We start from the raw sequence: 13,627 nt of genomic DNA on the forward strand, positions 1-13,627 counted from the left end.
CTAGCCTCTCAAGGTCCTTCTGAATGGCATCCCTTCCTTCAACCGTGTCAACTGCACCACTCAGCTTGGTGTTGTCAGCAAATCATCTTGTCCAGAAGGCCAGTACAACTGCATTCATCTGTGCTTAGGTCAAGAAGGGCTCTTGGTAGTTCACCTAGGTAAGATACGTATCAACATAATGGGGACAGGTACTATCTGTGCCCTGCATCATTCTCATTAGTCTTCCATAAAAATATTAAACCCAAAGTGGTGCCAGACTGGTACCAGAGAATTGCATTCTTGAAAAACCTTTTGTTGTTCCTCAAGACAACAAAGACTACAGACTCTATTCTCCCTAAGCCTCTAGGTAGATCGTTCAAACACCAATGCATCATCTCTCTTGTAAGCTGATGCACTTTTCTTACCAATGATGAACAAAAAGAATTTCTGCCTCCAACATGGCCCTGAGATTGCACCTACCTCCTCTGTAACAGGTAATGAGATACAAGCTAACCTGGCCCTTATGACTACTGAATCACAGAATCATTAAGGTTGGAAAAGACCACTAGATCATCTAGTCCAACAACCAAATGCGTGCATCTCTTCGTGAGGGAGGGCATATGTTGTAAAAAAGTACCATATAGATACTACACAAAGGAGGTGCCTCATTGTAGATTAAACAGTTTTTGTACAGAAGATCTCCAGGTGAACTTAGAGCTAGGGATGAAGGTGAATACATCCAGTAGGGAAATAAAACTGTAGTACTGTTTGTTATGGTTTGAAAAAAATCGTTGAAGAACCATCTGCACTGACAAACTCAGTTTTTGAGGTCTATTTTGAGCCTACGGTTCTTGTTTGTGCCTTTTATTTAATGAATCCAAAAGTGGTGGCTTAGAATTGAAAGAGTTAATCAGTTGCCAAGTTAGCTATCTTTTAGTAGTGCTGAACAGATGCTTGCACCCAGAGAACGCAATTGCTACAATAATGATAAGCAGTAGAAGGTGGGAGGTATATAATAAATTAATGTCAACTTTTTGTCAGTTTTTTTCCTGGAAATGTGAGGTCAGCCTCGAAAGGTTCATTACAGTGATTGCATATGGGAAGTGAGAGTGAGTGTGAAGGAGAAATAAAAACAACTAGAAATTAATTGCAGAAGGTGGCATGTATCAACATGACTCAAGAGAAATATGATGCAGATTTCAGAAGGAATTATTGGAATATATGATGCTTCACGATGCTGTTTTCTACAGAATTAGCATTTTGGCAAGGTCTGTGCAGCTCCTCTCCCAAAGAGAAATGTTGCAGTAGTCAAACCTGGCAGGCATTCATAAATCTCTTTGTAGCAATTGGTGACCTTTCCTAATAGAGCCCCCTGGACTGTGAAATGTAGGCCAGCAAACTGGGGAGAGAAATGTCTAGGAACTGGCTGGAATAAACTGAAAAGTCAAAGTGGCAAACTATGGCTAGGCATGATGTCAGTGAGCTAAGAACATTTCCTAGCAATCTGGTGGGTTAGGAGTTAACACAGCTTTGCAGGCTTTGGAACAGACATAGCAGCTGTCTGTCTGTATACTTTTCTTCCTGTTGCTTTCATCTCTTCATTCCCCCACCCCTCAAACAATTTTTAAATACAGCACCTATGTTTCTGGAATATCCACACTCCATTTCTTTGTTCCTGTAGTTACAGTTTCTGAACTTTATTGTTTTCTCCTGCATGAATCCTTCCATGAAACTGATGCCTAGAGCAAAATAAGTCAATGCTAGCAGTATGAAGAGCAAAAAGAAAAGGAGTGTGAAGTGGAAAGACCAAGAGTGCTCTAGATTAAGTCTAATTTGATAAACACACATTCAAACTTTGCTGTTACTGAAAAACTTTGCTCTTACTGAAGTAAACAGGTTACTTTCATGCCTAATGTTAAGTTGCATGTGTGTAAGAAAGTGCCATGCTTTTAAAATGCAGTGCATGGCAAAAACGCAGATATCAACATCCATTTTAAAGCAAATTATTCCACCTTTATCACTGCCATATTCTTAGCAACTTAGGCTGCCTTGCAGTAGTGCACAATTGCTCAGATATAGAATATTCATTAAATGATTTCATAGTGATTTTTTATCTTGGCACTCTGCCCACTGCACATTTTCATGCCAAGATAAGATTTCTTAGTCATTTATTCTTTCTATGTCTTAATGGCTTTAAGAAAAACCACAGTTTTAAGGATTCTCAAGGGAGAATGCTTTATAAAGGCTTTTTATGTGTTACAGTGGATTGCCAGCATATCTCGGGCACTCTCTTAGATTGTTCAGAAGGAGTCAGGCAGCTCTTATGCTATCAACTCACAACTTGTTTTGTGGCTATTCCTGTCTTCCTTGATGCCTTGGCGACTGTTCTAGAAGGCAGATGAAAAACAGAGTTAGGGACCATGCAGGAGGAAGAAGGAGAAGGTCACATCCAGTCAGCACCTGGCTACCAAACTGAAGTGGGTCTGTTAATTTTTAGGGAACAATCTTAGCAGGATTTTACCCTATTAAAAAAAAAAAACAAAAACAACACTCATTTCAAATCAATTACCTCTTATACTACTGAACCCCTGAAATCAGGCTACATTTATGGTTGCACAGCATAAGCCTTATCACAAATAGTTCTTTACCTCTGCATTTTATTTTATTTTTTTTTAATTTTTGTAAAGGTTATAAAGTTTCTATCCATTGGTTTTAAGATCTTTGGAGTTTCCACAGGACATTCAAATACAGCTAGTCAGAATTTTGGGAACCAATCAGCAATATCATAGAGGCACAGCCAGTCAAACCATCCTAGCTGTTATATATCTAGGTTAAATTGTCATCTCCAGCTGTTCATTAATCTGAAACCTTTCAAAGAATCAGCACAAAACCTGGTCACACGTACAGTTTAGCAAGAAAGGGCAGTAACCGAGTGGGTAAGGGAGAGGTGGAAACAAACAACTGTTCCCACTTATCAGCAATCTGCTTCTGTCAAACCTATTTGTTTTACTGTGCCCTAAATGTGAACTCTAATTTTTCTAAGAGCACTGTTGTTCACGATGGTTTTATTTGTGGGAAGGTGTATTGCAACTCTTTTGGTTACCAGATGAATTTGAAAGACTTGGACATAGTATCCTTAATTAAATAGGAACATTTCTTTGCCTCTCACTTGGATGTGCCTAGAAACTGGAATTAAAGGCTTATAAGAAAATAAATTTCAAGGGTGGAGGGCAGACTCAGGGAAAAGGAATTTCCAAATATTACACTATTCTGACAATAACAAACACAATGGTTTATTGTATTTGGGAATTTGAAAACAGAGAAGCATAAATTTGCAAAGCACGCAACTATCAGTTCACTGTAAGTGGATACCAGGGAGTCCAGCAATTTACATTTGTCATAGCATGTAAGGTCAGTTCTCTGGGGAAAGTGACTGGTTGGCACTGGAATGGCATGCAAGTAATGGATGGTCTGGGTATAAATGAATAATAGAAGAATGCTAAACACCACCTTTGACCAGTACAAGATTTCAGGCTTCACATATTAGACCCTGGAATAGTTATCATTCTGCTAAGTTCCCTGAGGTAAAAATAGGAAGTGTAGTGTCACTTAAAATTCATCACCTCCCTAATTAAGAGTAAGACAACATCCTCTGAGCATAACTGATGTCTTTCTGAACCTGCCATTAGAGCTGGAATGTGTAAAAATGAGGGGTGCCATTTCCTTTCAAATGTGAGGGAATGATCCCAAGGTAGTTTTTCTGCTAATGCTATTGATGACAACTCACTTGCAGGTCACGCCACACACTGGCAACTGCTCCACTTCCACCTCAGTGCTTACAGTTGGAGTCTTACAGCAGTCAAGCTTTCAAAATTTCTTCCTTGCTAAGAATGTCACATCTTTAAGGAGCAAGCAAGCAGTGCGTAGGTCTCTATTATTTCAGGGTCACTGTCTTGTAAAATAAGTTCTTTGAAGATAGAGAGGAGAGACCAAAGCAGCCTATATTGGACAGGGACACCCAACAGTTTATGCAGTGGGAGTTTTGTAGTTTCCTACACTACATTTTAAAGCATCCTTAGGGGCCAACAGAGCAAAACAAGAACTACATCTGAGGTCAGGCCTACTTTTCAATTGCATCCAGACAGTGCAATAGGATCTGGTCCAGCAGAGGCGCTCCTGCACACTAAGATAATGAAAGAGAGAACTACAATGAAAGAGTTTATCTGCTTTCTGCTATGTTTGTTTTAAAAAACACCATTCTGGTGGTAATAAAACATATATGTGTTTGTTTATAATATATGTTTTACTGATACCTTCATATATACTTATTATTTCAAATTGCACACATTTAGCTTCTCCCATAATGAGGTAGCATGGAACAGGCATGATACACTTCCTGAAAGATGTGACTGATTTTTTTTTTTCTATGTTCTTCTCTGTCTTGCAGTAGGTACTTGAGTGTTTCTGGGGGCTTGGTGGTAGCCCAGCAGCTGCAGGCATGGCTTCCTTCTTACTGTGGAACGGACTGCTTAAAGCAGATCCTGTGAGTAGAGGCAACACTAGGCTTCTGCTGATGTCTTTGCAATATGCATCTTTATTACCCTTCTACAGAAAATAAGCAATGCAGAGGATCCAGAAAGAAAAAAAGGATTGTTCTTCAAATATTCAAATATATGTGGGCTGCAGACTTACATCATTTATATCCCAGCAACAAAAGAGCTGAGAATTTTCTGTCTTCCTGAGACTGCTATGAATCAGTGCAGCCAATGGCAGTGACTAGCTATCCAAGAGCATCCTGGGGCTCTGTTTTAGTTATGTTTATTTTGACAGAAGAATTTTGAAGGAAATTAATTTGTTAATTTTAAAACCATAGACAGAATATAGAGTGCACAAGCACAAATATTTATTTTCTGTGCTTCTGATAATGTTTCCAGGATAGCTCATGCAGACAGAAGAGAGAAAAAATCAGGTTGCAGTATTCTGCTGCCAGCCCAAAATGGCTAGGCAGGTTATACTGTTAACAAGAGCCATCATTAGGTGAAGAGGTTAGCTGGACAACTTACTGAAATGCAGTAATTCAAGGACTCCCCTGCACTTCTAGGAAACCTTTTTGAGGTTTTGGAGATGTGTGAGGGAATTCTTCTGTGTATCTGTGTATTCTGTGTGTCAGACTGAAATGGTTGTGGGGTCCTTTGCTTTTTCTCTTTCTCCTTCACCTGCAGGTTGGATGAGAATTATAAAGATTGGTGGTTAAGCACTAATGGTAGCAGGTCACTGACATAAGTGCTCTATCGTCAAAATGCTGCAGCTTTAAACAATAGATTGCCTCCCTCCCAGAAGCACTGATTTATCATGGGACAGATCACCTAGCAACAAAGTCCCCATGGGAAAGGGTCTATGTCTAGTGCATTTCAGAAAGAATTCATCAGGAACAGCAACGGAAACAGAGACCGTTTTTATCCTCAGCTCTTCTTATGAAAATGAGGCTAGACAGATATCTTGTTATTTAGGATTTTCATGAGGAACTTTTCATGAGCTAAAGATTTTCCAGTGGAGCAAGAAATACTTTTTATAACACTATTTCCAGTTAGTAAATAGGAAACACTGAGAAAATAAGTATTCTGTTAGAAAGGTGCCATTTTTCAGAGTGAAAAAGTGTTATTGGTACATATGTACCAACCTACATAGGCAAAGCAAGATTATGTGTCTCATTTAAAACCAACAATAAAAATGCAAATCAGAGAAATGTGTTTGATTCTGTCATATCTGATTCATTTTTAAGACAAAAAGAAATCCTTCCAGCCATACTCAGTAGGTTGTCTCGCATGTGTCATTCATTTAGAGGGAGTGGTGATGGCAGATACGATCAGATTCACTAAGATGGTGTCAGTCATATAGTGTTTATATGACCGGATGGTTGATTTAGGTGAGGATCTCATGCTTCTGGAAAGCTATCTACATCATTTTCATCATAGCACCTGGGCTTCCCTGGAAAGATAACGCAGAACAGCTCACAGTGCTGCAGCCACAGTTATGATGTCTTTTTAACAAAACACTAACCTATGGCTAATGAACCCCTTTTGCATTTCATTAGGCAGATAAGATTACCAGGTTCTTCAGTCAAATGTGGCAGACTTCTTTCTGCTTTCTATCATATCACACCCCCTGGCATAATTTCTTCATTTTTTTTCAGTCAAACCTCACTAGCTGATCTTTGAGTGTTTATAGGTTTGCCTAATAGCCGATCTTGAAATTCAAACCCATTTTTGGAGCAAGAGCTGTATCTTCAAATGAGGCTCCCATGCATAAGATAATGTTTTTTCCATTAGCACACCTAAACACCTAAAAACAATTTCTGGGTGCTCCCACTGCTGAAAGATCTGAAACAGCCAATGCGCAGGACTGTGTCTGCTGTTGGTTACTCACATTGTCCTTTCTGCAAGGCTCCTGACATCCTACAGCTGGCCAGGCAGGCAGAGTTCAGGCTGTGCACGCCCAGCAGGCTCAGCAGCTGAGCAGGTGCTTGCTAATGGGGCTGGTAGGGGAATATTCAGACCAGCAGGAACATTTATTCTTTTTATCATAGATAAGAGCAGAAATTTTTAACTAGCCTGAGCTCAGACAGATTTCACTGATTCTGAATTGAGCTTCTGAAGTGTGGATCTCCAGCAAAAGTACAAGACTCCATGATTTCCTAATTCTCTACTTTTTTCTCACTAGATGATGAAGTGTATCGAATAATGCCACCTGCGGCAGCCACTTTGCAGATTACACATTTACTGACTAGGAGACGTGTTTTGAGATTGCAAAGTCCAATTGCAGAAGCCTATCATAAGCCCTGAGGTGATAACAGCTGTGATTTTCCCAGTGACATGGATTAGATGTGAATTGGTAACTGGAGCTGAAAACCATTCCCTCATACCATGGCTTCTGTGAAAAGCTGTTTCTGCCCAGGCATCTGTGGGCTGCTCAGCTGCACGTGGAAGGGGGGGATGGTGCTGAAATTGTTGAGCAATTTCTGTTAGCTGAAAAGGGAAGTGCTGCTTGCATCACTGACCATGAGATTATCAGCTTTTATGGTCACAAGTAATTGAATGGCCAACCTAGGATGCTGGGGGCACATTGCTACAATATACAGTTTATTGAGCAAAACAGAAGCAAGCAAGCAGAATTTAGCAATAGCTTGACTTAAGATCCTAATTGTTTAACTCTTTTATTTCTTCCACTCTAATGATGCTTACACAGGTCATAACGGCTTGGTCATTCAGTAGGAAACAATATCACTCATTCTTTTCCTTCCTCCAAGCCAGAAAAATTAGATGTTTGGAAACAGAGAACGGCATTAAGCAAATTATAAACTGTGTGATCATGAAAATATTTCTTTTAGAAAAATGAACCAAAGTCAGAGCAGAGATGAAGTTAGATCGGCTCCTTGCATCACACGCGGTACTACAAAGTGCTGACAACCAGGACCGGGGAAACGAGCAAAACCACAATCTTTGAGGACCACTTCACGTACCCACCATGCACTGATCTCTCTGGCAGAGCACATGATAAGCTTAGTTCAACTTTTCATTGTATCTGTACCAAGAAACTGGACAAAACCTTTCTCCCATCTTGCAGGCAGTCATTCCATATAATCTTTTTTAGAAACAATCTGGCTTTATCCTAAAGCTATATACAGTGTTTGTTGTCCCTAATGGTACTGCGTTAGGATCTTGCTCAAATAAGTGAAGCCCTTTACTAATAGCCAGACTAACGCTGCTGTCAGACAGTTTTTACCTAGTAACTCTTGTGCCCATCTGACCTTGAGAAACAAGCCAGCTTCCATAGCATTTTCATTTCTGTGAACTCTCTTCCATACCAGATTGAGTCTGTTATTTTTAATTTTAAAATAGGACTAAAAAAATTAAGCACGATAAGTTGTTACATAGCAAGAATATTTGGCAAAAGTATCCTGGGATTGTATTTTCTGATGCTTGTATCTTATTCCTGGCTCCTACGTATCCTGTGTTCAGCTCAAACTCAGGCTGTCTTTTGTCATTCTCAACAGACGAGCTCTTAGTATGTTTTCTTAACTATATGCTCTTGCACATCACACTATGAAACTAATTCCCCCTCCCTTTTTCATAACCCAGGCTTTAACTCCAATGTGCTCTTGGCATAACCTTCTAATAGTCCTTCCTATTGCTCCTGAAAGTTTATCACATGCCTAGTGTTTATGCTACCATCACTACTGCAAATATAAACAAGATAGGGGTACAAAACCTCCCATGAGAAATTTTCCTATAAGAATTCCTTTGGCCCTATAGATTTTCTTTGTTTCCCTTGTCTCAGTTTGAGTTACTACCTTCATCTTCCCAAATTGTATTAACACTGATTTACAGGTAGGCTAGATCATTTACTCAGCTATGAAATCAGTTATCAAAAATACATGGCTCTAAGAAATAAATTTCCACCATATCTTATCTAGTTTAGTTACTTTCCTGTTATGACAATAATGCATAGAGCACATGCATGGGAAATCTCAGATAAGCAATTTTTAGAGAAGCACAGCAACTTCCTGCTAGCACCAAGAAGTGCAGGCTTCAGGCAATCATTTCAACAATTTCACAGTTCGAAAGGCAAAATAGGAAACTCAAGCAATAGATACAAATGTTCTAAGCTTCCCAAACGCCAAACTCAGGAAAATGTTTGAAGTTTTGTTTTTTTTTTTTCTCTTCTGAAAGTAGAGGACACATAGGAAAGTATCAAAGCTTTATTATGATAGCATCAGGCTTGAATAAGCTGAGCTTGCTGAAGATAAGCTCAAAAGCAAGCCATGTGGCACATACATAATTTAAATGCCTTTTCTAGCACTCAGCATCCAGCACAAGCTCATGCTACTGCAGAGCATGTTTCCTGCTCTGCACTCACCACAAACAAGCAGGGAGCCCCTCGGAGGTACAGAGATGGTTTTTCTGAGGCCAAGCTGGAGCATCTTTAATATATCAAGAATTGTATTCTAAAAAGCTCTGAAGTTCTTCTTTTGAGGAAGAAAGTAGTGACTGTGTGATACTGAGGGGCACTATAAATTACTTCTCCGTGTCATGGGATAAATTAGCAGATTTGCTCACACACACAAGTTGTACATTGCTGAGAAAAGCTGGAGATTCTGAGGGTCTGTACACAACACCATTTACAGACACAAACCAAATAAAAGCTGAACACAGTTATGCAGTGGATGGCTTTCAGGCACCAGAACTCAGTATTGTTCCCATCCTCAGCCAGCTACAGCTGACTTTGTTCTCAGCTGGCAAGGAGCACGCTTATATGAGCTGCACCTATTGGCTTTCTGGTGTCATCGTCTGAACATCCCATTCTGTGATCCTTCACAACATTCAATAATTAATTGACATCTTCACAGAATCACAGAATCACAGAATGGCCAGGGTTGGAAGGGACCTCAAGGATCATGAATCTCCAACCCCCCTGCCACATGCAGGGCCACCAATCATCCCACCTAATGCTAGACCTTCACTTGAGTTTTGTTTTGGATTTCCAGTAACACTTGCTCGGGACAGCTCTATATGACCAATAGAGAAAGAAGTACTTGGCACCATGCTGAGGCTGAGCTGGGGACAGCAAGGAAAGGCCATGCATGGGTCAGGGAAGGGGGAGTCTGCTTCCCAGATAGGTAAGATGAAGGACTATGTTTCAGGAAATAAGAGCCCACATAAACTAAGACAGCGCATGCAGTGTCTCTTAAAAATCCTTCGTGAGAAGATTTCAAAACTGGCTATTACAGTACCAATCTCCTAAATGATACAATAATTTCTATTCATTCATCTGTGCATTACTACTCGCAGAATAGGAAGACAGTATTTTCAAGATATATATCTTTTTTTTTTTTTTTTTTTTTTTTTTTTTTTTTTCTTCTGACTGCTCTTGTCCAGACAGGATGGTAACAGATATTCTACATCTGTGAAATGCAATGCTAGAATGGTTTTGCAAATTCTTGCCGTTAATAAAACCATTGAAGCAGAAAGGCACGAACAAAGATAATAATCATAATGTATGGACTATTAACTATTCTGTTTTTGCATTGGAGTGCTTCAGTGCTTTTTACAGTAATAACGGCATAGACTCTGTGCCTGCCTCCAACTTTCGTACAGCAAGCTCCATTTCTTCTCCTCTAGAGAAAATGATTTAAGCATGAAAGTTACTTGGTTCCGAAACACACAAAAGACACCCACACACATTCAGCTGGCATCATGTGCTAGCTGCTGAAACTGAGCCCCAGCACAGCTCCTCAAGCACATGTGAGGCATATGGAAACCCCAGGATGTCGGGGAGGTAGAACAGGGAGTGTTATTTAAGGACTCCTTGTGTTTTCCTTTTACACAATCATAGTAAAATGCTACATATTTGAGAGAGAAACTATATTCTTTATGAAAAAAAACTGGCAGGAGAATGGAGAAGCTTACGCGTAGTTTGTTTTTTAAGTTTAGTCTGTTGTATTTTAGTCCATGCACCTATGCACTTGGCAGAGGATTCCTTAGCAAGAAACTCACTTATAAATACTGTGAATCAAAATTAGTCAAAAGAATCAACATATATAGTGATACAGAAGCAGAGATGGCTCTGAGTTAAATGGTTTCTGAGTTTCCCCAGGACGTATCAGAAGGGCTTTGAAAGGAGAAAGTGTTTCCACTGTAGTGGTAGTGACTGCCTTCTATCTGGGAACAGCCACAAGTTTTTTCCTCTACTGCCTGTATTACACTGGGATTTGAAGGGGGAAAGTTAAAGGTGTCTTCAGAAAAGATGGAAGATCTGTGCTACCAATCTTAAAGAAACAAGTGAAAAACAGAGCATTAATGATGGAGCAGTTACTCAGGAAGACCTGAGTTCCCTTTGCAGTGACTTTATTTTATTTGCTGGAGTTTCTTGCAAAACACGACTAGGGCTCAGTCTCCTGGGAAACTACACCATGACCATCACTGCAAAAATACATGCTATTAGTCTAAAGACTTCACTGCACTGTAAGAACTACCCACTTTTAAGCACAGAAATCTCCCCAGGTGATAAAGCCCAGATAACAAGGCAGGCAGGGCTCAGCAACAACGGAACCCACACTGGGTGCAGTATCCAAATTGTCTTAATGGTGCTGTCTCCACTGAGGTATCTGCATAGCATGGAACGGACTCTTCCCGAAACGTTGTACAAAAGAAAGCTAGGTCCAAAGATTGCTCTGTAATGCATTAGAACATACAGAAAAACAGAGACATTGAAGGAAAGCTAAAAAATCAGGTTGTTAGCAGTAATTTGTATTTATCTGTCAAAGACCTTGGGATAAGAACTTGTTAATTGAGAATAGTTAGTTCCATTGCTTACAGAGCTCAGCCAAATACTTCATCTCTTGTCACAGATGGAAGGAGGAAACTATGAATCAAAATGAAAAAATTAATAGTCAAACACTTGTGTGCATTTGCTACTCTTATCTGACTAAGCATCTGCAATGGACAATAGCCTCAAGACTGCTTAATCTTTTTCCTCTGCAACAAGATTCACAGAGAGACTTACTGAAGTAAGCTTCAAGGCACAGAAAGATTTGGTCTCAGAAAAACTGCATCATCATGTTTTTCCTAATCTTATTAGGTCGAGGACATGAACACCAAATACCGGAATATATTTTACTCCAACAAGAAGCACAGAACAGTTACCTGGTACTCAGCTGTCTGAAGATGGGCAGAGCTGTACTGAAATGCCGGAGGAAATAAGGTGCCTGGCTGATGTCAGCTCTTCCTGGCAGGTGCACCCTGACAGGGTGCATGTATACAGAAAGTGACAGCAAAGAAAGTTCTGCAGACCTGCTCTGAGGCTTTGTGACACTGACCAGGTAGCATTAAAGACATCTCAGTCTCTTCCCATGACCTCCATTCTGCTCGTACTGCCTGGCTTCACCCCTCTGGTAACAGCTAGTGTGGGAGGAATGGCTTTCAAAAGAGTTTTGAGAAAGAATATGAATGAATGAACGATTCAAAAGGATAACCAAGTACAATTTTTGAAATAAGTCATTTACAAGCCAAAGCACTCAAGAACTCAAATTTCTTTTAAGTCAAGGAGAGACTTCTCAGCATCTATCACTTCATAAAACAGGATTTTGGCTGCCAAAGACTTTTCTTTACCAAATAATTCATTTCCTTGTCACAGACTCACTATACTTGGGATGTAGTCCTGATATCACATTAGAAAGTAGGTAATTGGTGAATTAAGACAGAAAAATGGTTCATTTCCACCATCTATTCTGGGCAGCATGCAAACCCATGTCTCTTGTACCTTCATCGTCCACAGGTATTTCTTTCACAAGGAAGCCCCCAATAGTTTGCCAGTGACTAATTTAGCATCTTCCTCACATACATTAAACCCTCATCCAAATGAGGACAAGAAGATGAGCCCTTTTCCTCTGCAAGGTTTTAAAATGCAATATACAACAAATATAAAATATGCCAAGACAGACACAGACAGATACCAAAAGAAGGAAAAGCCGCCTCAAGCAATGTTCATTCCAGATGCAAGGTGATGTGCCAGGACAAGCTAAGAAACTATTTGGCTTAATTAATTTACTTTTAATGAACACAAAATCTTATGCCCTAACAGTTCTGTTTCAAGTATCAGCTGATGGTAATCACCATTTGAAAAGACAGGTAAACACAGGTTAAAAATGAAAAAACAACAAAAAAACCCAACTACCTGGCACATGCGTATTTTTAAAAATCTTGTCTCCAACTTCTTCCCCTCTGGCATTAAGCAGATGCCCAGTAAAAGATGATGTCCAACTGAAAATAAAATGACTGTCTGGGTGACTTTTAAGGAGACTGAGTGATTGGAAAAAGCCGAAACCCTTAGCATACAGCTGTTCTTGTGAATGGCCCTACTGCAGAGTGAAGTAAGAAAAGTTAGAAGAGGATGAAGGTGTCAGTTCTGGAAGGGTGGAAAGGCCAAAAAATAGCTCCTAAAGACTAGACTAAGGCCCAGGATGAAAAGAATCAAACAGAACACTGAATTCCCCTCTCTGCCACTTCTACAGAAGCAGACAGCAAGTTCAGTAGCTAGAGCCAAAGACAGGCATTCTTGAAGTTGCAGACATCCAGTAAAAGGGCTGAGAAGGAAACTTTGCTGGAAATCAAAACCTGAAGGCCTGAATTTATTCAAGTATTGAGTTTTGCTTAGTTTGTGCATAACCAATTCTTTCCTTTTAGAAAACCCACAGTACTTAATTTGCTGTGCATCTTGAGCAACACAAACAGATGCACCTGATGGATCTGGCAGAACAAACATTCTGCTGAGCTGCAGGAAAAATATCCCCAAATAACATTTGTTTATGTTTTGACCCGCAAGATGTTCTGTAAATACTTAGAAGACAAATGAAAAGTCCCAAACCTCCTTGTGGCACAGCAACCGTCACCGTTTTTCACACTGCTGACCACATCTGGTTCCTCCAGAGGCTGCTCTGGGTGCAAAACAAAGATAGGCAGTGAAGGGATAACTACTTACAGCACAATGTTGCCATTATTTGTTAACAGGTGTTTCCCCTCCTTCCCCAGTTCGGTGCAACTTTCTATACACTCAGTCACTAAGACGTGAAACAGTTTATTCAGCTCTGGAA

General features: G+C 40.0%; 1 long non-coding RNA gene across 1 annotated transcript; it reads right to left on the reverse strand.

Moving 5' to 3' along the window:
* Positions 1-2,248: 2,248 nt before the first annotated feature.
* On the reverse strand, positions 2,249-13,607 carry LOC149918197 (uncharacterized). Its single transcript, XR_016466439.1, has 3 exons — positions 13,402-13,607; positions 5,043-5,195; positions 2,249-2,366 (listed from the first exon to the last, which is right to left on the reverse strand). It is a non-coding gene; the product is annotated as an uncharacterized LOC149918197 (long non-coding RNA).
* Between the last annotated feature and the right edge of the window lie 20 nt (positions 13,608-13,627).

This window comes from Phasianus colchicus, chromosome 4 (genome assembly GCF_987193195.1).
Source record: "Phasianus colchicus chromosome 4, bPhaCol1.hap1.1, whole genome shotgun sequence".
In the NCBI taxonomy this organism is placed as follows: Eukaryota; Metazoa; Chordata; class Aves; order Galliformes; family Phasianidae; genus Phasianus; species Phasianus colchicus.